General features: G+C 41.4%; 1 long non-coding RNA gene across 27 annotated transcripts in view; it reads left to right on the forward strand.

Annotated features, from left to right (window-relative positions):
- The first annotated feature begins 2,161 nt into the window (after positions 1-2,161).
- The window catches only part of LOC103349530 (uncharacterized), an 84,791-nt gene continuing 59,085 nt past the window's right edge, over positions 2,162-27,867 (forward strand). For 16 of the 27 annotated variants that reach the window (XR_011390445.1, XR_011390465.1, XR_011390474.1 and 13 more), the window contains exons 1-2: positions 2,237-2,368; positions 21,248-21,379. This is a non-coding gene — a long non-coding RNA (uncharacterized lncRNA). Of the gene's footprint in view, positions 2,369-16,994; positions 17,482-21,247; positions 21,380-27,867 lie in introns of those variants that run through there. The other 11 variants (XR_011390448.1, XR_011390469.1, XR_011390485.1 and 8 more) reach the window with 4 other exon arrangements.

Consider the following 27,867-nt stretch of genomic DNA (forward strand, 5'->3'; position numbering starts at 1 on the left):
CCACATTAGCAGGAAGCTAGATAGAAGTGAAACAGCTGGAATTTGAACCCGTCCCCATATGGGATGCTAACACAGGTGACAGGTTAACCTGCTGCACCACAATGCCAGCCCCTGTCTTATTACTTCTAGTGAATATGTATATTTTACTTTTAAAAATAAGTGTTAGAGGGGCCGGTGCTGTGGCGCAGCGGGTAAAAGCCCCTGTCTGCAGTGCTGGCATCCCATATGGGCGCCAGTTTGACTACTGACTGCTCCACTTCCAATCAGCTCTCTGCTATGGCCTGGGAAAGCAGTAGAAGATGGCCCAAGTCCTTGGGCCCCTGCACCCATGTGGGAGACCCAGAAGAAGCTCCTGGCTCCTGGTTTTGGGTCGGCACAGCTTTGGCCATTGCAGTCATCTGGAGAATGAACCAGTGGATGGAAGGTCTCTCTCTCTCTCTCTCTCTCTGCCTCTCTGTAACTCTGCCTTTCAAATAAATAAATAAATCTTTAAAAAAAAGTGTTAGAACTATATAATGAGGACTAAATGGGGGAAAAAACTATTCTGTTTACTTTTAACCTTGTTTATAATATTCTTACTGTCCTAAATTTGCATAGACTTGTAGAAGCTATGAGTTGAGAGATTATTTTGTCTAGCCTTTGTTTTGTAGACAAGTAAGTTAAGGTCAAGTTAAATGATGCAGTCACATCTCTAATCTCTTTGACCTGCATGTTATGGATTAATATTAATTTACCATGAATGGTTAAAAGGCATGTACATTTTATTGATCCACTTTGACACTAGTCTGGATTTAGCAGATTTTACCCAGCAGACTAATCCAAACTAATAGCCTTTTTGTTATATCCTTTCAGAGTGTTCTGTGCCTTTTTTTATAGCGCTTGTTACAAGTTTTAATTGTATACAAGCATTTCTTGTACTTATTTGCTGATTTCTCCTCCACCAGACTCTGAAGTCCTTGAAGGCTGACTGTATACATGTTTTGCTCTCCGTGCCCAGTGCCTAGCACAGTCCTGCTATGTCAGGGGCACTCAAGAACACGCAGTCAGCGGGTCACGGAGTCATTGACTGCAGGTGCTCTCTATTGACTGTCCTTTCGTGCCTTAATGTGCCTCTGTTTATTGAGCATTTAGATACCACAAGAATGTCCCATGTGCATACAGACTTTAAGCTCATTAGTAGCACTATTATTATCTCTACTGTACGGATGTGAAAGACTAAGGCTGGGGGAGGTTAGGTAAAAGTCAAAAGGGCAGAAGCTGGATGCTGGGGTTTGGGTATGGATCATCCCCTACAGGTTCACGTGCTGAAAGCTCAGTGGGAGGTGACTGACCATCACCTGTCCTCATGAAGAGGTTAGTGCTGATCCCCCAGAGTGCGGTAGGTCTGACAAGAGTGGACTCCTTCCCATGAGAGCGGGTTGTTATAAAAAAGCAGGTCTGGCCCCTCCCTGGTCTCTTCCTTTCTCACCATATGATCTATTCTGCACACCCCACTCACCTCTTGCACGTGCTCTGCCTGTGATGCCACCTGCCAGAGGGGCTCTGATGCAGCCAGAGGAGCTCACGAGATGCTTGCCCCACACTGCTTGGACTTTCCAATCACCGGAATCATGAGTCGAAAGACTTCTTTGCTTTATCATGTGCCCAGCCTTGGGTATTTCATTATAGCAACACAGAATGGACTAAGACACAGAGCAAGTGACAGTGTGCGATTCTGGAGTCTGCGATCAACCATCTGCTTGCTAATTTCTTGGCTTCAGTTAATCTTTGGGATTCAGTGACAGGAATGGTATCTCTTTACCCCCAATTTAGAAGTGTTCTGGGCTAATAAAATAATCTTGTCAGATTGAACATATATTATTAACTTTAATCCTTCTCAGAGACCTTCTAAAATGATAGTGGAGAGATTCTCTTTAAAAGCATAAAGCTATGAGGACAAGAACTGACAGGAGAAGGCAGCAAGTTGATGTTGGGAGCTGTGAAGCAAAAAGACAGGTGTACCTGACAGCACAGCTAAGAAAGCTGAATCCTAAACTGGGAGTAGGGGCAAGCGAGCGCCCATCTGATTTATGCTGTTCAAGCTGCTGGCAGTGGGAACGAAAGAGATAAGGAGAATTAGTTGAGAGCCTTTAAAGAAATTGGCCCCAAGACCCTTCCCTTTACCCCAGCCTTGACACAGCCAATGAGAGCTCTTTCCTCATCCACGCAGAAGACAGAAGACTAGGGTTTAAGTCCCAGGGAGAGTCTAGACCAGGAAACTGTATGCACAGTTGAGGCAGAAGTATCTTACTGAAGAGAGGAGGTGCTCCACCAGATTGAGGGGGAAGACCAAGGGAATGCCAAGGCAGCAGTGAGTAGACATTTCAAGGTAACACTTGTGTTTCTAGAATCAAGCGCAGGCAGACTGCAGGAGATCAGAAGGCTGTGAGAGACGCCTTAGGGAAAACGCAAACGGCTCTGACACCTGCTGCATGCAGCACCTTGGGAGGAGTGTTGGAGCACCATCAGAGTCTGGAGTTGAATGAGGGATAAATTCATAGAAAAGCAGACAACTAAACCCAGAGAAAAGAAGATGGCTATTTTTACCCTGGGTGGTGGGGAGGTTAAAATTTATACAGAATATAAACCATTCATTATAGTTGACTACGTGGCTCATCTATGAATAACATTTTCAAAATCCCAAGGTAAAACATTGAATAATAAGCCACATAAAATTAAATATAACTTATTGGGACATTGAGGAAAGAGTAGTGAAGAGAAATAAATTATTTCTACATTTGCGACAAGTCAATATAATGGCTAAAACTAAACAAAAGAGTAAAGTATTTTATTTAAAAATGTGTGCAGATAAGAAATGAGCAAGCAAAAGTAAATATATAGGAAAACATGAATCAGCAAAAAGGTGAAGGTGGCTGGCATGGGACAAGATTGCAATGAGGGCATAGATGCTCTTGTTTGTTGTAAAGCTGTCTCTTTAAACCACAGCATATGTAACAAAAATTAAAACCAACAAAACAAAAAGAAAATGTAAAGAAAGATTTTTAAATGACAAAACTTATCCTCACCCCCTCTTCTCCCTCCCCTCCTCAACCTCCCTCCTTTCTTCTCTCTCTAAAATTACAAACCTTGTGTCAGTCAGTCCCTGCAGCCAGTCAGCTAGAGAAGAGGGCTTGTTTTAAAATAGCAAGTTGACTCAGCAGGTGAATAAGCAGAACCCAATTAGACAAGAAGTTCATTTCCTTTCTAGCTCTCCCTAAGAACCAATGGAGAACTTGCTGTAAGTAGAAGTTGCAGTTTTGCCATAAAATAACCCTTTACATGATTTATTGCTCATCTCTGTGTAACACTGCATTTCTTCCTACTGATCTCTATAAAAGCTCTACATAATGGTGTGTGGGGATTTAGGACACTTCCTCCAGTCTTTATTCCATTTCTACTTTTTCTTACCTTGTTATTTCACCTGCCAGACGCCAGTGTTACTATCTGACCATGCAAAGGGTGTGCAGCCAAAGAAGGTCCTCAGTCAAGCTGAGGCCTGAGGCAGGCGGTGAGGCCCAGTCAGTGCCTTCGGGCAGTCAGATTACATTTCCAAGGCATTCTCGTGTAACAGCTGTGTACCTTTGATCAAAACACTGAGAAACACAACCCTCACGACCTCCTCAGCGCGGGTGCATGTGCACGCACACACAACAGCCTAGACTCTGTTCTCCTAGATCAAGGAGAGCTGGGGCAACGGCTCCACTGGCTCTCAGAGGCACTGAATACCCACGTTCCCAGAAGAGCTCAAAGGCACAGGATGACGCAGGTCAGTCCAGAGAGAGGACCCCTGTAGATGGTGGGACAGATTCTCTCCAGGAGGGCACTTTCCCTGGCTGCCTGCTCTGCCCTCTGCACCTGCTACAAGACTTGGCACATAGTAGGGACCCAGCAAATATCTGCTGGATTAATGATTGAGTCAATATGCTGCTCTGTCTGGTATGTCTTCTACCTTTTCTCAAAATGACAAATTCCTGTTCATCCTTCAAATTTCAATTCAACTATCTCTTGTACAGCTTTCTTTGGCACATCCAAACTTTTTCCACATACAAAGGCACTTGGAAAAGTTCACGAAAAAAATGAATTAAAAGAAAAGTTTATCTTGGTGCAAAAATTTTGATATCCATGCATAGTTTTCTTTTTAATAATATGTGTTTTTTGAAGATGCCATATATCTTTACTTGGAACACATATCTGTTGCTTGTTCTTTTAAAAGTATTCTATTTATTTATTTAAGAAGGAGAGAAAGAAGAGTGAGCGAGCACACGCAAGCAGGCACTACCATCTGCTGGTTCACTCTTCAAATGCCCCCAACAGCCAGGGCTGGGCAGGGCAAAATCCAGGAGCCAGGAACTAAATGCAGGTCTCTCACGTGGATGGCAGGGATCCATCATTGCTGCTGCCCTTGGCAGGAAGCTGCAATCAGGAGGCAGAGACAAGTATCAAATTCAGACACTCCAAGACAGATACTACAAACACTCACTCCTGTTATATAATAATACATATTATTATATAAAGTATTTTTCATAATATAAGTATATATTATATACAAGTATAATGCATATTATTATAGTACTTACCTACATGTCTCTATACATATTATACTTTAGCTCTTTCAGAACTAAGGTTGTGTCTTTTTTTTTAAGATTTTATTAATTTGAGAGGTAAAGTTACAAACAGACAGATAGAGAGAAAGATCTTACATCCACTAGCTCATTCCCCAGATGGCCCCAAAGGCCAGAGCTGAGCCAATACGAAGCTAGGAGCTAGGAACTTCTTCCAGGTCTCCCACACAGGTGCAGGGGCCCAGGGACTTGGGCTGTCCTCCGCTGCTTTCCCAGGTGCATTAGCAGAGAGCTGGATTAGAAGTGGAGCAGCTGGGACTTGAACTGGTGCCCATATGGTATGCCGGCACTGGAGGCAGTGGCTTTACCCGCTATGCTACAGCGCTGTTATAAAGGGGCTAGCCCCTTTATCATACTTCTTTTTCCAGAAGCTGGCCCTACCAAGAACCCTATAATTCTCGGAGCCACCTGACACTCCATCTTATTTGGAAGATCTGTGCTCACCACCAGTCATCTAATCACAGCCTATTGCAGCGACGGCACAATACTTTCACGCCTAGTTCTGTTCCTCTTCTTGTAGATATGAACTCTGAAGTCTACAGAAGATGGTGATTACTATATTTAGCTTTAATGTGCCATCTTATAAAAACATTTCACCCCTATTCGGTGTGAACCCAACAGCCCTGGGAAGCTGCATCATCCTTTTTTAACACATCAGGAAACTGAGGCTCAAATGGAATTAGTGGTAGAGCTGGAAGCCAGGGCTCTTCTGCTGCCTGCCCAGTGCACATTCTGCCACGCCTCAGAAGTCACACCAGTAGGAACGGAGCCAGGAGGAGATGACTCCTCATCCAAAACTCCTTCCAGAAGGCAAGAGCATTCTGACACCTGATAGGAGCGGGGTGCTGCTAATTATTCACAGCCTGTCCCAATTATAAGGACACCTGTGCTCAACGACTCACTTGCCAAGAGCCTGGAGGACACCCCAAGATAGAGGTTTACCTGGTCTTGCCTTCATTTGGGGTTAGCTTGTTACAAATAAAAAAGATTGTTAATTTTGACTCCATTAAAAATGGAACATGTCTGTAAAAGCAGAACTCTACCAATAAAATTAAAGGATAAGTCATAGACTGGGGACAGATATTAACTGCATATAAAACTCATCAAAGAAATACTATGTAGAGTTCAAGGAGCTGCTACATGTCAATGAGAAAATGACTAATAACCCATCAAGAAAAAACTGGCAAAGGATATAAACAGGCAACTTGGAAAAATGCAAACTGTAACAGCCAAAAAGCACATAGAAAATGCTCACCACTAATCAAGATGTGCAGTAAAATGGTATGATCACTTTCACTCCAGATTTATAAACACTTGAAAGTGTAGTCAAAGGAAGTGTTGATGAAGATGGGACAAGAACTCCCTTTGGAGTAAGTCAAACAAAGCTAAAACACTATGACCCAACAATGAATTCCACTTCTTGATTGATATATATATATATATATAAAACTCATACACATAACTAATATTATAAAAAATATCTGTAATATATATTAAAGAAGCTCATGAGGGTACTTCAAAAAGTTTCTGAAAAAAAGGAATTAAATTTTTAAAACTATTTTCAAAGCTTTTTTTTAAGATTTATTTATTTGAAAGGCAAAGAGAGAGAGGTCTTCCATCCACTGGCTTACTCTCCAGATGGCAACAACGGCCAGAGCTGATCTGATCCGAAGCCAGGAGCCAGGAGCTGCTTCTAGGTCTCCCACATGGGTGCAGGGCCCAAGCACTTGGGCCATTTTCCACTGCTTTCCCAGGCCATAGCAGAGGGTTGGATTGGGAGTGGAGTGGCTGGGACTTGAACCAGCACCCATATGGGATGCCAGCACTGCAGGCAGTGGCTTTTCCCACTACGCCACTGCACCAGCCCCTTTATTATCAACTTTTGATAGAAGATTTTTGAAAACGAAATTTTAAGAAACACAAAACACAACAAAGAAAAAAAATCCTAACAAATTTGAAGCCCATTTCACTCTTTTATCTTCTTCCTCTCCTTTTAGAGGTAACTGTTATCATGAATTTAATATATATATAGTCTATCCTTTTAAACTTTTGTTTCATATATGTATCATATATAATTGTTATATATATTTCATAGACATGTATTAATAGATCATTTTAATTTTAGAAATGGTAACATAGTACATGACATTCTGAAATTTGTTTTTGTTCATTTCAACAGTGCAATTATTTTTTGGCTTGTAATATGATAATGTTTATTTCAAGGTTTTTATTTAATGAATACAAATTTCATATGTACAGCTTTTAGGAATATAGTGGTTCTTCCCCCCATTCCCGCCCTCCAACCCCCCCTCCCATCTCCTACTCCCTCTCCCATTCCATTTTTCATTAAGATTCGTTTTTAATTCACTTTATATACAGAAGACCAACTCTATACTAAGTAGAGATTTCCACTATTCGCATCCACACAAAGTATAAAGCACTGTTTGAAGACAAGTTTTACCACTAATTCTCATAGTACACTTCATTTAGCACTAAGGTCCAACATGGGGAATAAGTGCACAGTGACTCCTATTGTTGGTTTAACAATTAACACTTTTATTTTTGATGTCAGTGATCACCCAAGGCTCTTGTCATGAGCTGCCAAAGCTATGGAAGCCTTTTGAGTCCACAAACTCCTTTGGTATTTAGACACAGCCATATGCAAGGTGGAAGTTCTCTCCTCCCTTCAGAGAAAAGTACATACTTTTAGTGCAACTATTTTTTAAAGATTTATCTATTTATTTGGAGGACAGAGTTACAGAGAGAAAGGGAGAGACACAGAGGGATCCTCCATCTGCTGGTTCACTCCCCAAATGGCCACAACAGCAGGAGCTGGGCCAGACAGAAAAGCCAGGAGCCATGTGCTTCATCCAGGTCTCCCACGTAGATACAGAGGCCCAAGCACTTGGACCATCTTCTGATGCCTTCCCAGGCTATTAACAGGGAGCTGGATCAGAAATAGAACAGCTGGAACATGAACCATGCCCATATGGGACGCCAGCATTACAGGTGGCGGCTTCACTGGCCACCCACAACGCCAGCCCCACAGAACATTTTACATAAGCCAGACATTTCACATGGACGTTTTTAATATGCCCTTTTGAACCCCAGACTTAACACCACTAGTTTATTCACCTGTGTAATGTAAGAAAAAGTAGATAAGGTCATTTCCAAGGTCCTTTGCAGCCCTGACATCCAAGACTCCTATGAAACCTCTAAGTCCTCTGAAGAGCACACAGACCTTTTGTACGAGTGTGTTCTGGGAAGGGGCTAGGAATATGCTGCCAGCTGTTGCAGGGGGAAGAAGCCTTGGGACCTTCTTACAACCTGTGAAAGCCGCATCTTCTCACTGTAGCCTCACCCCAGAGGCATTCCCCACTTGCCATCCTCTCTATTTATATTCTGTTAGCTCTATCTAAATCCAGCTCTGATTTGTACTATGACGGGGTCTGGACGTTCTGGGACTATTTCTCTTCCCCTTCCCCAAGCCAAAAACCTTTACTTGAAACTTCATTGTCGCTGACTCCTGCATTGTCACTGACTCCACTGACTCCTCCTAGTGTCACTGACACTAGGCTTGGAGGTTTGGAGACCATACATTGAACTCCAAAATAGAACTTACAACCTGACACCAGTCTGATGTTGCAACAGACTATTTTGCAATCAAGATGGTGCCAGCAAATCTCCAGTCTTGTGGAAAGGAACCAGTTATAGACAAGATGAGAAGACGCTGGCAGAATCAAGAATCTTATACACAGTCAAGCTGTCCCTCTAGTCTGCGCCAGCTCCCGAGGAACCCATGAGGGACCAGTTTCATTTAACCCAGGGGAAGCAGGAAACATCAGCAAGTGGGCTGATCATAAGCATTTAATATGTTTAATCATACAGAACAAGACTCAAACAAAGATTAGAAAATATGTAGAACAGTACATGAACAAAGCAGAAACAATGCAACTAAAATAATGGGAACAGAGAGATAAAGGGGAAAATAGAAAAGTGTGATTCAAAGAGGGAACCATCTCTAACTGAAAGTATACAGGGATGGCGTTGTGCTATAGCAACTAAGGCTGCAACCTGCAATACCAGCATCCAATATAGGCACCAGCTCAAGTCCCGGCTGCTCAACTTCTGATCCAGCTCCCTGCTAATGCACCTGTGAATGCAGAAGATGATGGCCCAAGTGTTTAGGCCCTTGCACCCATGTGGGAGACCCAGATAAAGCTCCTGGCTCCTGGCTTTGGCCTGGCCTAGCCCTGGCTGTTGTAGCCATTTGGGGAGTGAACCACCAGATGAAAGACCTTTTTTTTTTTCTCTCTCTCTCTCTAACTCTGCCTTTGAAATAAATAAAAATGAATTTTTTTTTGAGAGCTAGAGTTACAGACAGAGAGGGAGAGACAGAGAGAAAGATCTTCCATCTGCTGGTTCACCCTGCAATTGGCTACAACAGCCAGAGTGGGCTGATCTGAATCCAGGAGCCAGGAGCTTTTTCTGGGTCTCCCATGCAGGTGCAGGGGCCCAAGTTCTTGGGCCATCTTCCACTGCTTTTCCAGGCCATAGCACAGATCTGGATCAGAAGAGGAGCAACTGGAACTCAAACCAGTGCCCATATGGGATGCTGGTGCCACAGGCAGAGGCTTAGCCTACTAAGCACCCCAGCACCAACCCCTAAATCTTTTTTTTTTAAAGTGGATGGTAAAGATGGAATGTGCCACCTTGAGAGTCATTGAGCACCTAATGTTGGGGCTGTACAGGCAGAGATATCACATGCATTATATGTATCATAATAGACACTTTCCGTAAACTTTCTCAAGCACCCTCATTCCTAATACACTGCCTGTTGTGCAAGGAAAAAAAAAGGAGACAGAAACATACTTGTATCGAATATCTTTTCTGCAAAAAAATAAAATAAAAATAAAATAAAATAAAGGAAGAGTAACTAGAAAATGATGAAATTGGTCACATACCAAAAAAAGGAAAGAGTGAAGCTTCTTGGCAAGTGGTATTGAATTTTGGAGGAATGGAAATATTCTACCTATGCCAGTGCTAAAGTAGGGTCAACAGGAATTGGTGAGGGACAGGGGCTAAAATTTAGTGCAAACAAATTAGTTCAACTGGGTGTGAAATGAATCACCAAAATGGGTAGAAGAAGGGGAGAACTAGTGAGAAACTTTTGAACATGACCCTCAGTCCTCAGACTAGTGAAGGTAGTCATGCAAACAAATTCTGAACCCCCCTTTTTTTTTAAATGTATTTATTTATTTGAAAGGCTGAGTTACAGAGAGAGAGAGGTCTTCCATCTGCTGGTTCACTCCCCAAATGGCCGCAACGGCTGGAGTTGGGCTGATCCAAAGCCAGGAGCCAGGAGCTTCTGCCAGGACTCCCACATGGGTGCAGGGGCCCAAGGACTTGGGCCATCCTCCACTGCTTTCCCAAGACCATTAGCAGGGAACTGGATCAGAAGAGGAGAAGCTGGGACTGGTCCCCTGAACCCTTTTTAATAGGTTTGCTATCCTTGGCAGTGTGGATGTAACAATTCAGAATCTACTTTACATTGATTATAGAATTGAATAAATGGGTAAACATGATTATGTTTGAGGAAGCCTGGGATCTCCCTGTGGAAGGAAGGAGATACAATTATGGAATTGAGGAAAGAAAGCAACATCTCTGTGCTATCAAAGTGGCATCGGGGGGTGGGGGTGGAATCGTGGTGTAACAGGTAAAGCCACTGCCTGCAACCCTGGCATCCCGGATGGGGACTGGCTTGAGTCTTGCTACTCCACTTCTGATCCAATTCCCTGCTATGGCCTGGGAGAGCAGTGGAAGATGGCCCAAGTCCTTGGGCCCCTGCACCCACGTGGGAGATCTGGAAGAAGCTCCTGGTTTCAGTCTGGCCCAGCCCTGGCCATTGTGGCCATTTGGGGAGTGAACCAGTGGATGGAAGACCTCTCTGTCCCTGTCTCTCTCTCTATCTATAAAACTCTGCCTTTCAAATAAATAAAATGAATCTTTAGAAAAAATAATTGGCAGCAGAAGCCTAAGGAAGAACTCATGCTTTCTAAAAATAAGCCCCGCTAGTGCCCAGATCTGAGCTGCTTTATAGTAGAAGTGGCATCACAAAATTAGAGGGAAACATGAGTGAAAAAAGCACCCTGTGATATGGAAAGGAATTAATTTGGATGCACACTTCACATCATAAATTAAGGTAAATTCCAGGTAGGTTAAATAACTATGTAAAAGGTAAATTCATGAAGCAAATAAAAAATGTAAAAACCCAGGGGTTTCTTAAACAAGACCCAGAAGGCAAAGACCATGAGGAGAAAATTTCGTATTTTACCACATCAAAATTAAGGGTTTTTGCTTAACCAAGCACCGGGTACGAGCAAGTGCTAGGATGACAGATTAGAATATATTTGCAATATATTAAGCCAACAAGGAATTAATTTCTAGGGTGAACCAGGGTCATATAAAAAAGAGAAAGGACATCTAATTTTTAAAATGGCTAAATAATATGAACAGGCAATTCATGAAAAAGAAAAACCAAAAAACTAGCAAAGATATCTCATCAAGACAGAATCTTTCTCTTCCTCTACTATACCAAATTCTTTTATTGTAGCCAGTGAGTCTTTTCCAAGCATTGCCTCTGTCTCAAATCCTTTTCCCCTAAAGCTTCCTATGACGAACTCTTCCTTGCTATTTAGGTCTCAGTTTAAATGTTGTCTCTCCATACAGGTATTTCTGACCCACCCCACCTTCTTTTTTTTTTTTCATCATACATTATTACTTGCTGACATATTTTTCTCTATCATCTAATTAACTCTTTTCTCACCAGAAAGTCAGACTCCCAGAATAGGAAATTCATCTATCTTGTTCAGCCTCGCATGCCCGGTGCTTGACACATAGTTGGTGTCCAGTGAACACCTGTTGAATATATTGATGTATGAAAAAGGTAATACAATCCTTTTTGCTGACATAATGCACTTTCCAGACAAGTATATTCAACTAATCCATGGACTAATTAGTGGAATCTTGCGAAGCAGCACCAACCATCAGCTGGAGAACTGAGCAGGACGACCATTTAACATACTCCTTCTAAATACATTTTATGAATCAGAGGACCACGATTCCCTTGGACACCTTTGTTTTGATCACGCTGCACAGATCTCATTATTCGAGCTAAATGGACTAGGCCAGTTGAAACTCAATCCCCTTTACAACTATGCAGATTCTGAACACCAGCACCCAGAGGGGGCGCTGGTGTGAATTCCAGCCACAGGAGGTGGTGTCTGTGCTGAGTTTTCCAGGAGGCAGGAATAATCTAACCATGAGTCTTTGGGATTCAAGGTCACTGACAGTTGCTTCCCACTTTAAATCCTAAGGAGTGGGAGTCACCACATGATAATGGAAAACTACTTTGCATACCAGGTCTCACGTGAGAAAATTTAGTGAGTTTCTTATGATCAAGTCTCAGGAGGAAGAAAGACGGCAGGGGGACCACACCTGCCATTTCAGTTAAGGTATAAAGGGCTTGATTTCACAGATCGTTGAATTTATTTCAACAGAGCACTTACATGCTTGGAAAATCTGTCATGCTGCTTCTCGGGATGCCACGCGTTTTCTAATGATCCATTTATGTAACTTTTGTTGACCCAGTGTAAGTTGAGCCTTGTCCCTGGGGATTTGCAAGGATGTCTGTTTATGAGACTTTGTTTTGGTTTGTTCTAACTTAGATGAAGAGTTAAATTAAGCATAATCCTAATTCTTAGCACATTATCATCAACAGTCCATATAAAACATCTCTCTTGCTTTATGTTATCTCTCCTTTTCCACTTCATTTCTGATCCCAAAGTCAGTAACTCTGATGTATAATTTTACATAATGTCCTAAAATAAACAAGCACTCTCATGAATGCTGTGGTGTTGTCAAGAACATTTAATGCAATTTCAATCTCTTTTTTTATTTTTATCTGTAACACCATTTTTCTTAAAAGACTTGTTTGTTTAAAAGGCGGAGTTACAGAGAGAAGGAGAGACAGAGGGAGAGATCTTCCATCTGCTGGTTCACTCCCCAGATGGCTGCAACGACCAGGGCTGGGCCAGGACAAAGTCAGGAGCCAGGAGATCTTTCCAGGTCCCCTATGTGGTGGCAGGGGCCCAAGGACTTGGGCCATCTTCCTCTGTTCTTCTCAGGCCATTAGCAGGGAGCTGGATGGGAAGTGGAGGAGCCGGGACATGAACTGGCGCCCACATCTGCTGCCAGCACTGCAGTTGGTGGCTTTACCCATTACGCCATACCACCGGCCCCTGTAATACTATTTTAAAGACCTATCTATGCTGGCATGAATATCTACTTCAAAGCTTCCATTTTTATCTTTATCTACTGTATTCCACTATATTTTAATCATCCATCTTCTTAACTGTTATCACAATTATGAACAGAATATTATTTTCTATATTATTTTCCAATTTGTTGTGCCTAGCCTAAAGAAGAATACTCTTGATTTTTACAAATTGGCCTTGTATCCAGTAATCTTGCCAAATATTTGCATTACTTCTAATATATGGGCATTTTGAACAGATTGGGTTTTACCTCTTTTGTTTCAGTCCTTATATCTCTTGTGCCTTTTTCTTTTTTTAACCCTTGAGCCAGGACCTCCCTATCTCTATTAAAAAGCAGCAGTAAACAAGAGTATTCACTGCAGTACAACTACATTTTATATGTAGAACCATAAAAGGAAATGAGGAAGAACTCCTTATTTTGCAGTGGAATAATCTCTGAGATATGCATATATTGTTAAATGAAAAGCAAGTTACAAAACAGTGTGTATAGTACTCTTCTGTTTACTCAAGAAAGAGGAGATAAAAATGAAAGAGGGAAAAAATTTTCCCCAGAAAAGCTAGGATTTGAGACAAGCCAGAGCCAGAACCTTCACTCTTCACATTTCTAGGACTTTGCTTTACCTGATATTCCAGCTTATTAATTATTTGTCTCTATTCATTCTGTTTAATGCCATGTCTATTCAACCAATAGTTCAACTATTATACTTTGTATACTTGGGATATCTGTTCAGAACCAAGTTACTTTTTGTGCCTACTGTTAACATAATCTGATATTTCTTTGAGGGTATTTAATAAGCTTCTTTTGAAACCTTGATCCATGTCTTATATTAATTCTGCTTCCTGTACTATAGGTCATTTGAGTGGTGTTCTTTCTCTCAAACAGACTGGACTCCTTCCAATATCTTGATATTTTTTGCCTCTGAGTTCATTTTCCCCTGGTAACCAGAGTGAGGAGCTAAGGCCTGGGCTCCTGCTTGTGTGTCATTCCTAGGGAGTTGTGGGGAGAGGGTGTCTATTTCACATCTTTCACCTTCACCAAGTGACCCTGACACTCACAGCAGATTACTGCAGAAGATGCATAAACAGTGACCTTCAAACATCTCCACTGAAAGACTGGTTTCTCTCTGCAATGCAATTTTTCCAATCCTGGAAACGTGGAGCAGATAGGAGAGAGCAGAGAAGACACAAAGTCTCAATAATCGGGCGTGCACCATTATCTGCTCCTCACCCCAGGCAACCACTCTACTGTTGTGCCACTGCCTCTTGAAGCCCTGGGCTGGAGCTGCTGCATTTCTATTCTACATTACAACACAGACAGCAATGATCCGCCCAGGACAACAAACAGCATAACTCAAATCCCACCTGCACTCCTAGCCAAGCACAGCCTGGCTTTCTTCTACTCCATAATGGGTTCTCCTTCCCATACCACACCATAATCACTTTTTATCTCCTCTAGGGTTTCTCATGGATTTTGCTTCTCTTCTCTAATAACTGTAGCATCTCTACCATGCAGTTACAAAAGGGAGCCAGCAGCTGGGCCAATTCATCCTCTTGCCTAGAACCAGAAGAGCTACTGTTCCCTGTCAGCGCTAGTTGAATTCTCCCTTTGACTTAAGATCTTTGAATCTTTACAAATTTTCTAAATCTTAATTTGCCTCTTCTACCCACTGGCAATTGGATCTTGAGTAAGCTAATCGAACCTAAAATCTCTACTTTTTAAAATTCTATCTCATATAGTATCTGTGAAAAGCAAATGAGGTACCATGCAAAATCAGCTACAAAATATGATGTACAAAGTATACAGTAATTTAGAGGGAGCACAATCAAGTTATCAATTAGTTTTTGATGCTTAACAAACCATCCCCAAGCTTAGTAACCTAAACAACCACAGTTCATTTAGCTCATGTTTTTGTGGGTTGGCACTTCACGCTGGGCTCAGCTGAGTGGTTCTGAGAATTGGCTGCTGTCAGTTAGAGCCAAGGAGGTAACTGGGCCACGTATTTCTCTTCAACCAGCAGGGCAACCCAGGCTCATTCACATGGCAGCAGGCTGGGTTCCCAGGGTGAGAGCAAAGCATGTGTGGTCTTTTGAGGCCTGAGCTTGGAACTGGCACAGCATTGCTTCTGCTACATGCAAACGGCCAAACCAAGTCACAAAACTAGTCCAGATTCTACCTCTCGATGGGTGGAGGTGCAAAGTCACTTTTCAAAATCCCAGTTACAGAGAGAACGGCCATCTGTATCCACTTCTGCAATCCACAATCAGGATTTAAAAACAACCTCTGGAGTCAGGTTGCCTGGGTTTTAACGCTGGATCTGCGACATCATGGTTGTGTGACTTTGGATAGTTATTCACTGTTTCTGTGCCTCAGTTTCCTTGTCTATAAAGAAGTTCTAGCACATATCCTGTAGATTTGCTGTGAAACTGAATGAGTTCACAATAATAAAACACATTGAACAGTGACTGCCACAGAAAGCCTATTCAAAGGTACATCAAAGAATTTGTAGAAATGCATATTATGAAAAAACTATGCACGTGTTTGGGAGAGATTATGGTTGACATATTGTATATATTGTATGAAAAAAAGAGAAGAAACAAGCTCCAAGCCTCCAATTATAAAGTAATGCTAAAGAAGTGAAAACATTACCTTATTTTGATCAGTATATATGACATACATGTATTGAAATATCATACTGTAGCCCATAACCATGTAGTTATTATCAATAAAAAATTTTTTAAATCAAGAATTGTAATGGAACCACATTTTAAAAAGAATTCACGTAAAAATATGTATTGTTTAAAAAAAAACACAAGGGATTTGATTGTGTGCCAAAATAAACTTATTTTTTAATTCCATTTTTCCATGAACATTTTTTTTTATATGCTTGGTGGGGCTTTGTTTTATTTTGAGATTTTTTTTTTTGACAAGTAGAGTTGTACACAGTGAGAGAGACAGAGAGAAAGGTCTTCCTTCCGCTGGTTCACCCCCCTAAATGGCCACTACGGCCGGCACTACGCCAATCCGAAGCCAGGAGCCAGGTGCTTCCTCCTGGTCTCCCATGCGGGTGCAGGGGCCCAAGCACTTGGGGCATCCTCCATTGCCCTCCAAGCGACAGTAGAGAGCTGGCCTGGAAGAGGGGCAGTTGGGGCTAGAATCTGGTGCCCATATGGGATGCGGGCACTGCAGGTGGAGGATTAACCAAATAAGCCACGGCACCAGCCCCTTGAGGTTTTTTTTTAAAGATTTTATTTATTTATTTGAAAGCTAGAGTTACAGACAGTGAGAGGGAGAGACAGAGAAAGAGGTCTTCCATCTGCTGGTTCATTTCCCAGATGGCCGCAATGGCGGGAGCTGTGCCTATCGGAAGCCAGGAGCTTTGTGCTGCTTCCGGTAACATGACATATGTATCCGCGACTCAGTGCTATGATGGGCCCTGTTGTTTCTGTCAATGAATGTGGTGTGACTGAGCTCTGATTCTGAAAGTACCCTTGCCAACACAATCACAGATTATTTTGATACTACTTTACTATATTTTTAGGAGCCTCTACCATGGAGTGTTTTGAGTCAGCATAGCACAAGATAAAAACAAACTACATCATAAAAATCAATGTAAAAAAATAAAGTTCTGATCTTCTCCATAATAGCTATTTTTAAAAATAAAAATTACCAAACTCCTTCAAAGTATGTCTTCACATTTTTATGGGCGGGGCTGAGAGGGCCCTGAGCACAGAAATGATCTCCATTTCTGCTACTCCAGAATGGGAACAGGTGCTGTTATTACTCATGTGCAGCCAAGTAGGGACGAAGAAATAGACAGGTGAGGAGGTTTACCAAGATCACAGGGTTAACAGCTAAGCTAAAATCGTGCGCTTCCCCCAGTGGATTATACTGAGTAAGGACCAAGGGTGTGTGTGTGTGATCAGGTGGAAAATATCTACAAAAAGACAAGGTAACTCTCTCGGCCTGAAGGAAGGTCTGGGCTGACCTGCTATCTCTGTGGGCACAGTTGCTAGGGAAAGTAAGAAGGCGCTTCAGAAAGTTCGTGGAAAAATGGAATTAAAAGATACATGTATTTTGTTGCAAAAAAAAAAAAGTTGAAAGCCATGCACAAGTTTTTCCTAACTTTTTGACGGTCCCTTGTACAACTTCCGGAGAGACTCCGTTCAAGTCTTTGGAACTTGGCATCAGATTGCAGCACGGCTCCCAGAGTACCATGGAGCAGAGAGGAAGTGTTTCTCACCTATCTGCCAGGGCTTCCCCTGCTGCGGAGGGGACAGGAATCAGACTGGATTTTCAGGGTAGGAGGCAGCAAGTGTAGTCCATCTGCTACAAGCATCAGGGACAGGCTGTGAGAGAATTTATTTCTTCTTTATGGCAAAGTTTCAGTTTTACGGATAATAAATCTGAATGTGGCCTTACAAATGTTTTGGCGTCTCAGCAGCGGATGTGTGCAGCCCGACGGGCGAAATGTGGAGCCTCCAAGGTAATACAATCTTAACCAGATCATTGTTCTTTCACAGTTATTAATTATCAGGATGTCAATAACAGGACTCAGCAGAACAAAGCCCCTGGGGCAGCTTGTCAGCGAGGAAGCATTTGCTTTCCAAAATTTTTATTTCAACATCGCCATCTAGTGTCCAGTTCCCTGCTTTACCAAGCCTCAGGATTTCTGCTCAAAGCAAGATCAATGTTGTTGCCATGGAAAGATATCTATGAGATATCTCTGCATGTATTATGCAAACTTTTTGGTGTGTGTGAGTATGTGACACTGACACTCTCTCCTCCCACTTTGATTTGTAAGGACTCTTGTGGCTGCATTGAGCTCCCTGGCTATCTACTCTTCGAAACATCCATCATTTGATCATAAATGCAATGTTCCCTTTACTCTGTAAACTAACACGTCCACAGGTTCCAAGGGTTAGAATGTGAACATCCGTAGGGGACCGTTTCTCTGCCTAAGGGCCTAAACTCTTAAGAGTTTTTGGGTTTTTAAACCCGTTTGCAATTATAATTTTTAAAATATGTTCCTGCATCAGGTTGTTTTCACTATGAGAATTTGTTCAGGTGTTGCCATTTAGAGTGCAAAGTTACTTCACAAAGAAAAGACCCAAATTTCCTTATTTGTGCAGTTGTAGATTTCTAGCCCTCTGGGAGAATTCCAAGTTTGGAGGGCCATATATTTCTGGACTCTGCATTATTTACCACCAATCCAGGACCCACATGGAGTTTTTTGCCTAGAATCTCCTTCACAATTCACTATGGTTCCCAATCCAGGGAAAGATCAAGATAAGTTACAGCTGGAGGGTAGAAGGTAGACTCTAAGAGAGTCATAAGGAACAAAGAATAACGTGAGATGGGTGCAAATAAAAAAGTCAATACATTTAAAGTAGCTTTTGAACAGCCTTGTGATTAAGACCTCAGGCAAGTTACAGAAGATTTCCATCACACTAGAAAGTTCTCTCATGCCTCTTCCAATGACTCCCATACCACCAAAAAACAACCACTTTGCAAGTTTCTCTTTCCATGGATTACTCTACAAGATTTTGAGTTTCATATAAAAAAACAATATAACTCTTGTTTCTGTCTTCTTTCACCTGACATAATGTTTTTGAGATTTATTCATATTACTACTTGTATCAATTGTGTGTTTCTTTTTATTGCTGAGTAGTAGTCTATTTGTGAATATATCCATTTTTATTCATTCTTCTGCCAATGGACATTTGAGTTCTTTCCAATCTTGGGTCATTATGGTGAGAGCTGCAACAAACTTTCTTGTCAATAGGAGTTCACTGGGCTGATGGTCTCCTCTATCTCTGAGGGCCCAGGTCATAATCCCCTATAATACAGTAGACAATACATATGTATACCAGCTGATAGTGATACCTAAGCTCTAATGCATACAAGCAAACTTTTTGAACCCATCTGTAGCCTATCAGAGGGTAAGGAAGTAGAAGAACTATATTGGACAATCTGAGCGGAAGCATGGAGTTACTTGTTATGCATTTAGTGTAAGTGTTATACATTTGAAAGGTGATGTTTGTCTTATTGGTACAGGTATAGTAATATAGAGAGCCTTCTGCACTTGGGGATACTGTCTGTTGTTAGTCTGTAGATTACTGAACATGGACTTCAGGGGTTCTCCAAAACCAAATACAAACTGCATGTTGATTGCCAAAAATCACATGATTTTGGAGTGAGCTGGAAATTATCACAGACAACTCAAGAGAAGAGAGCTCCTGGAGCATATAAAATGCCACATCATTAAGAATCTAACATAAGGACAATTGAAAGAGAAATGAACAATAAGTAGTATTTGATGTCCCTTAGTCAATAGCAAGTGTAATAGGCCTATCATGGGCTCCAGAGGTCCCCCAGAGACTACGATCAGTATCTTGACCAAGATCTGGTAACCTACAGAAGAGAAAACAAGAACGTCTTACTGATGCTGCAATGAAATTCATAATCTCTCCATTCTCTTCTTTCTGAGGAAGTTGGTACTGGAGTTATTGGGATAGAAAACTGAGAAATGAACCATAAGAAATGCCTAGGGAAGTTCAAGAACCACAGGATATAGTGGATATGATAGGAAAGCTTTGGCCATAGGATTATTGGTGCCAATCCAATGTCATGTACCCATCTCCCTTAGCTGGATAGAGGTATTCTCCCACACATATTTCCTGGGTTGGACCAGATATGATGACAAGCAGGTAAATGAGGACTGATTTGACATTTGCTATAGTGTTGGAATTTTGCTGGGCAGGATGTGGGTACAAGTAAATGAAGGGCATAGGTGAGACTAGAAGTCCAAGCAATAAATCATGATCTCCAGAAAGGGTAGAGAAGAAAAAAAGCAGTCAAGAAAAAAGGAAAAAAATAAAGTAATTAAAAAACAGGAGTTGAGTAGATGAAGAAAGCTTGGAAAACAGTTGTGCAGGGTTTGACAAAGTGAGTTGTGAAAACTGAGAATGCAGGAATTTAAGACACAGAGATAAAGCATTTCTAAATGAAAACAAAATTTAGATACAAAATGGGAGTAAATTCCAGAGAGAAGTCAAGGTAACAATCATTGGCTTTAAGGAGATAAGAAATCATGTCATTTAAGCAGGGGTAATTGGGCATGGACCACCCAACTGATGGAGGAAGTTGAGTGAGAAGACTGTAGCCAAGTTCCAAAGTCCTTTTTGAAGGCTGGGGAGTGACTGGAAGACAGAAGTTGATCACAAGAGATAGAGTATAAAAGTAAATAGGAAGAAAATAAAATGTATAGTTTTATTGTTGGAAATATTTTGTTGCTATGCAAAAATCACAGCTAATTTTTCCATTAGGCCAAAAATTGAAATACTGTTAGCAGCAAATGTAACTGCTATGTAAAAAAAAAAAATACAAAAACAGTCCCCATCAGAGAAGAGCTTCCTGGTAGGTGTTATCCTTTTAAAGAAAATGTCAAACTTTTGAAACTTTACAGCTTTTTAAAGAAATATACATATTTATTTGAAAGTCAGAGTTACCAAGAGAGATGCAGAGAAAGAGGAGAGAGAAAGATCTTCCATCTGTTGGTTCACTCCTCAAGTGACTGCAATGGCCAAGACTGGGCCCAGCCAAAGCCAGGACCTTCATCTGGGTCTCCCCAATGACTGTCAGGAGCCCACGCACTTGGGCTAGCTTCCACTGCTTTCCCAAGCACATTGGCAAGGAGCTGGATTGGAAGTAGATCAGCCAGGATACAAACCAGTGTCCATATGAAATGCCAGCACTGCAGGTGACAGCTTAAACTACTCCACCATGACACCAGCCCCTAAAGCTTATTCTTCAGTCTAACTAATCCTCATATGAGCAGGTGTTTAGCAGTTAGGACACCAACATCTCACCTTAAAGTAGCTGGGTTTGACTTCCAGCTCCAGATCCTGTCCACATCCTCTTGCCAATGCAGACCCTGGGAGGAAACAGTAATGGCTCAAATAATTGGGTGTCTTCCACCCACGTAGGAGGCCTTGATTGGGATCCTAGCTTCTGGCTTCAACCCCATCCCTGTCCCAGCCTTTACAGGCATTTGGGGAATGAACCAGGGAATGAGAGCTCATTCTATTTTCTCTCTCTCTCTCTCTCTCTCTCTCTCTCTCTCTCTCTCTCTCTCTCTCTCTCATCCTCCCTCCCTCCCTCCCTCCTTCTTTGTAAACAAACAAAAAAAGTTTTCAAATTTTAAATTAAAATAATTTTAACAAGCATCAATTTTTTAAATTCTTTTTCAGCAAAGAAAAGTGACCTAATACACCGAGAGACGCTTCTCTTGGGAATAGAATAGCTTCGGTCCTTGAAAACAGTCATTGCCCAGAATTTGATGTGGACACACTTGTATCTCTTGAGAGAAGCCCCCTAAGAAGGTGAGTGAGCCTCGCAGTACTCTCTAAGTACTAAGGGTTGGTTAGCAGGATGGTGAACCTGATGTGTGGAGGAAGAAGGTTGTTCTGTTTTGGGGATTGAAAATTTGAAAACTGCTTGGCTACTAAAGGTGTGGACCCCTGGGCAGGAAAGGAAGTCAGTAGTTCCTGAGCAGTAGATACTTAAACTAAGTGTCTGAGTCCAGAGGACACTTTGAGAAATCACTGTGTATAAATCAAAATGCTAAGTGCCAGGGATTGCAACGTGTCTGGCCAAGCTTCCATAGGCTTGAGTCATTCATTCATTCATTCTCTACCAGAGAACCACATCAAATCTGTGCAGATCTGAATGCACACAGGCTTCACCCCAGAAAGGAATGGCATCCTCTGTCCAGCCTTTAACACTTCAGTTGATCATTGTAATATTGAAGACGGTGTTTATACCACCGATTCTTAAGGGTTTGGAGCCCCATGATTAATCCTTAGGCTGTACCCTTAGAGGTGAGTCCATATGCTTCTATGCATGACTATACTTTTTTTTTTTTACAGTTTTAGACTACCTCCTCCATCTTTTATTCCCTCTCTTTTTTTAAGCTGGTATCTTTTTCCAATTGCTTTAAAAATACATATAATTAACTCTGTGTTACATAGAGAATTCAGCCTACAGTGTGAGGTAGATGAAAGAGAGAGAAAGAAAACAGGAAAAACAAACAAACAAAAACAACCAACAAAACAAAACCAAAGGGATATACACAGTAAAAAGTAACAGTAGTTAACTGTCTCTAGACAATCAGGTCAAGGGTTTTCAAGGATATTAGTTCTGAAGGTGACTATTTCGCTTCTATAGCTTTCATTTTAGCTGTGCTGATAATTCTCCTGAACCAGGGAGAACATATGGTGTTTGTCTATTTGAGACTGGGTTATTTCACTGAGTATGAGGTTTTCCAGCTTGCTCCATTTTGTTGCAAAGGACCAGATTTCATCCTTTTTTACTGCCATGTAGTATTCTATAGTGTACGTGTCCCACAGTTTCTTTATCCAGTTTTCGGTTGATGGACATTTAGGTTGCTTCCATGTCTTAGCTATTGTGAATTGAGCTGAGATAAATATGAGGTGCAGATAGTTCTTTTGTTTACTGATTCATTTCCTTTGGGTAAATTCCCAGTAGTGAAATAGCTGGGTCATATGGTAGGTCTATATTCAGATTCCTGAGGCATCTCTAAATTATCTTCCACAGTGGCTTTACCAGTTTGCATTCCTACCAACAGTGGGCTAAGGTGCCCTTTTCCCCACATCCTCTCCAGCATTTGTTGTTTGTGGATTTCTGTATGAGGGCCACTCTAACTGGGGTGAGGTGAAACCTCATTGTGGTTTTGATTTGCATTTCCCTGATGGCTAGAGATCCTGAGCATTTTTTCATGTGTCTGCTGGCCATTTGGATTTCCTCTTTTGAAAAATGTCTGTTAAGGTCCTTGGCCCATCTTTTTATTGGGTTGTTTGTTTTGTTGCTGTGGAGTTTCTTGATCATTTTATAGATTCTAGTTGTTAATCCTTTATCAGTTGTGTAGTTTGCAAATAGTTTCTCCCATTCTGTCGGTTGCCTCTTCAATTTCCTGACTATTTCTTTTGCTGTAAAGAAACTTCTCAATTTGAGGTAATTCCAATTGTTCATTTTGGCTTTGACTACCCATGCCTCTGGGGTCTTTTCCAGGAATTCTCTGCCTGGTCCAATGTCTTGAAAGGTTTCCCCTATGCTCTCAATTAATTTGATGGTATCGTGGCGTAGATTTAGATCTTTAATCCATGTTGAGTGGATTTTTTATATGGTGTAAGATGGGAGTCTTGTTTCATACATCGACATGTGGACACCCAGTTTTCCCAGCACCATTTGTTGAAGAGGCTGTCCCTGTTACAAGTTTGTCTTAGCTCCTTTGTCGAATATGAGTTGGTTATAGATGTTTGGATTGATTTCCAGTGTTTCTATTCTGTTCCGTTGGTCTATCCATCTGTTTTTGTACCAGTACCATGCTGTTTTGATTATAACTGCCTTGTAGTATGTCTTGAAGCCTAGAATTGTGATGCCTCCAGCTTTGTTTTTATTGTATAGGATTGCTTTAGCTATTCGTGGTCTCCTGTTCCTCCATATGAATTTCAGCATCATTTTTTACAGGTCTGTGAAGAATGACTTTGGTATTTTGATTGGAATGGTGTTGAACCTGTATTTTGCTTTCGGACGAATGGACATTTTGATGATATTGATTCTTCCAATCCATGAACATGGCAGATTTTTCCATTTTTTTGTGTCGTCTTCTATTTCTTTCTTTAGTGTTTTGTAATTTTCATCATAGAGATCTTTGACATCCTTGGTTAAATTTATTCCAAGGTACTTGATTGTTTTTGTGGCTATTGTGAATGGCATTGATCTTAGAAGTTCTTCCTCGGCCACAGCATTGTCTGTGTATACAAAGGCTGTTGATTTCTGTGCACTGACTTTGTATCCTGCTACTTGACCAAACTCTTCTATGAGTTCCAATAGTCTCTTAGAGGAATCTTTTGGATCCTCTATATATAGAATCATGTCGTCTGCAAATAGGGATAGTTTGACTTCCTCCTTTCCCATTTGTATCCCTTTAATTTCTTGCCTGATGTCTCTAGCTAAAACTTCTAGGACTATATTGAATAGCAATGGTAAGAGTGGGCAACCCTGTCGTATGCCAGTTTTCAATGGAAATGCCTCCAACTTTTCCCCATTCAATATAATGCTGGCCATGAGTTTGTCATAAATTGCCTTAATTGTGTTGAAGAATGTTCCTTCTAAACCCAATTTGCTTAGAGTTTTCATCATGAAAGGGTGTTGTATTTTGTCAAATGCCTTCTCTGCATCTATTGAGATGATCATGATTTTTGTTTCTTAATTTGTTATCACATTGATTGATTTTTGAACGTTGAACCATCTCTGCATGCCAGGGATACATCCCACTTGGTCCGGGTGAATAATCTTTCTGATGTGTAGTTGGATTCGGTTGGCCAGGATTTTGTTGTGTATTTTTGCATCTATGTTCACCAGGGAGATAGGTCTATAGTTTTCTTTCTCTGTTGCGTCTTTTCTGGGCTTAGGAATTAAGGTGATATTGACTTCATAGAAAGAATTTGGGAGGATTCCCTCCCTTTCAATTGTTTTGAATAATTTGAGAACTGGGATTAGTTCTTCTTTAAATGTCTGGTAGAATTCAGTGGTGAAGCCATCCAGTCCTGGGCTCTTCTCTTTTGGTAGTGCATTTATTACTGATTAAATTTCTTGCATGATTATGGGTCTGTTTAGGTTTTCTATGTCTTCATGGCTCAGTTTCAGAAGGTTGTTGTGTGTTCAGGAATCTATCCATTTCTTCCAGGTTTCCCAGTTTATTGACATGCAACTCTTTGTAGTTGTTTCCGATGATTCTTTTTATTTCTGTTGTGTCTGTTGTTACATTGCCATTACCATCTTTAATTTTACAGATTTGGGTCTTCTCTCTCCTTTTTTTGGTTACTTGGGCCAATGGTGTGTCTATTTTGTTTATTTTTTTCAAAGAACCAGCTCTTGGTTTTGCTGATCTTTCATATCGTTTTTTTGGTTTCAATTCTGTTTGTTTCTTTTCTAATCTTTAGTATTTCTTTTCTTCTTCTGTGTTTGGGTTTGGTTTGCTGCTGTTTTTCTAAATCCTTGAGGTTCATGGAGAGGTCATTTATTTGGTACCTTTCCAGTTTCTTGATGTAATCACCAATTGCTATAAACTTTCCTCTTAGCACTGCTTTTGCTATATCCCACAAGTTTTGATAAGTTGTATTGTCATTTTCATTTGTTTCTAGAAATTTTTTGATTTCTCTTTTGATTTCTTCTATGACCCACTGTTCATTCAGAATCACGTTGTTCATTCTCCATGTGTTTGCATATGATGCAGAGATTCTTGAGTTGTTGATTTCGAGTTTCATTGTACTATGGTCTGAGAAGATGCATGGTATAATTTCAATTTTTTTTTAATTTGCTGAGGCTCCCTTTATGGCCTAGCATATGGTCAGTCCTAGAGTAAGTTCCATGTCCTGGGGAGAAATAAGTTCTATGTACTGGGGAATTCCATGTACTCTGTGTCTGTGGGGTAGAAGGCTCTGTAGGTATCTACTAGGTCTATTTGGTCTATAGTGTCAATTAGCTCTGTTGTTTCCTTGTTGGTTTTCTGACTGGTTGATCTGTCCATTGGTGAAAGTGGGGTGTTGAAGTCCCCTGTTATCATTGTATTTGAGTCTATATCTCCCTTTAAGTCCTTTAGTAATTCTTCTTTCAAATAGTCAGGTTAGGTGCATATACATTTATAATAGTAATATCTTCGTGTTGGATTGATCCTTTAATCATTATATATGTCCTTCTTTGTCTCTTTTTTTATTTTTTATTTATTTGACAGGTAGAGTTATAGGCAGTGAGAGAGAGAGACAGAGAGAAAGGTCTTCCTTTGCCGTTGGTTCACCCCCCCCCCCACAATGGTCGCTACAGCTGATGCTGCGCCAGTCCGAAGCCAGGAGCCAGGTGCTTCTTCCTGGTCTCCCATGCAGGTGCAGAGACCCAAGCACTTGGGCCATCCTCCACTGCCTTCCCAGGCCACATCAGAGAGCCAGACTGGAAGAGGAGCAACCGAACTAGAACCCAGTGCCCATATGGGATGCTGGCATCGCAGGCAGAGGATTAACCAAATGAGCCACAGCGCCGGTCCCAGCCATGACTTTAATGATAAGTCACTTTATGCTTCCTTTGTTTTTGGACCTTCTCTACCATCAACACAGAAACACTGGTTATCTTAAGGTGGAGGAGGTAGCAAGACTGCATAACTTGAGATAGCCAAAGTGAAGGAAGAATGCAAGGCAGTAGCTCAGGGGACAGGGAGCCCTAAATGTTGCCACAGGAGCATAGCTGTGTAGTGCTCAGCACTTGATGAATCCTCACTTTTTCACAAAAGGAAGTAGATGCACAAGGCTCACCCAGCAAGGAGCAGAGCCAGGATTGCACCTGTGGGGCTTGCCATCAGTACTTTAGGGAGCTTTGTGCTCACAAGGCTGGGGGTTTCTTCCAGAAAAGCTCTCAGATCAGACCCTGCCTGTACTCTAACCCATCCAGGACTATTATAAAAGCTTTAGATCAAGAATTCTAGAGCTTAATATATCAGTACATTAGTTATTCTGGCTGGCACTGCCAATAGTTCCCTGGGTAACAGGCCCACGTCTGGAAAACAACCAAAATTGAAGCTCAAACTTATTTTCAAATTTCCAATGTCTAAAAATACTCTCTGGCAGGCTTGGGTGATCCCTAATTGAGGACAATCAAAGGACTGCATGTGAAACTACCCACCAAGATGCAACAAAATGGCAATACTTCAAGCTCACCATTCTTGGTTCCAACAAGACCTCCATGAGTCTAAACAATGATTTTATGATAAAAGTTAAAATAATACTTTGTGATATAGTCATCCTTTTACTTCCCATATTACTGATTTTACTACTGCAACAAAGGTAGATAATGCAAGTATTACTTTTTTACCATGGTAATATATCAAGGTAGCTAAAAATGCAGACTCTGGATTAAGTCACATGAGAGTTTAAGTTTAATAAAGTAGCTCAACTTCTTTAAGCCTCTGAAAATTTTCGAGATGCACATAAATGCCCCAGGTTTCTCCCTACCAGAGCACATAATAGAATTGCTTTTCCACATGCCCTTGAATTTAGACATGGCCATATGCTATACTTTGGACCATGAAATTAAGAGAAAGAGGCATACATCACTTCTGGAAGAAGCCAGGGAGAAATTTTTTTGCTTCTCACTTTTCCTCTGCCATGGAAGTTCCACTTGCCTGGGTCCCAGAGGAGGACAACTTGAGGCAGACCCACATGGAACTATAGTTCAACCAAAAACTTCATCTTTGTTGTTATAAGCCAACGAGATATCTGGTGCTGTTTGTTATAGCAGCAAACTTGGTCCACCTTGACTGGTGCAAGCCTTGGTTTCCTCATGTATTAAATGGGTGCAGAAACATAACATCCTTAAGATGCAGGAAGTGGCCGGCGCTGTGGCTCAATAGGCTAATCCTCCGCCTTGCGGCGCCAGCACACTGGGTTCTAGTCCCAGTCGGGCACCAGATCCTGTCCCGGTTGCCCCTCTTCCAGGCCAGCTCTCTGCTATGGCCCGGGAAAGGCAGTGGAGGATGGCCCAAGTGCTTGGGCCCTGCACCTGCATGGGACACCAGGAGAAGCACCTGGCTCCTGGCTTTGGATCAGTACGATGTGCCGGCCGCAGCACGGCGGCCATTGGAGGGTGAACCAACGGCAAAAGGAAGACCTTTCTCTCTATCTCTCTCTCTCTCTCTGTCCACTCTGCCTATCAAAAATTAAAAAAAAAAAATGCAGGAAGTTTAAGTAAGGTAATATATTTGTATTAGTTAATTAACTTTAATTAATTTGTTGGAAAG

Source organism: Oryctolagus cuniculus, chromosome 1 (assembly GCF_964237555.1).
Source record: "Oryctolagus cuniculus chromosome 1, mOryCun1.1, whole genome shotgun sequence".
NCBI classification, from domain to species: domain Eukaryota; kingdom Metazoa; phylum Chordata; class Mammalia; order Lagomorpha; family Leporidae; genus Oryctolagus; species Oryctolagus cuniculus.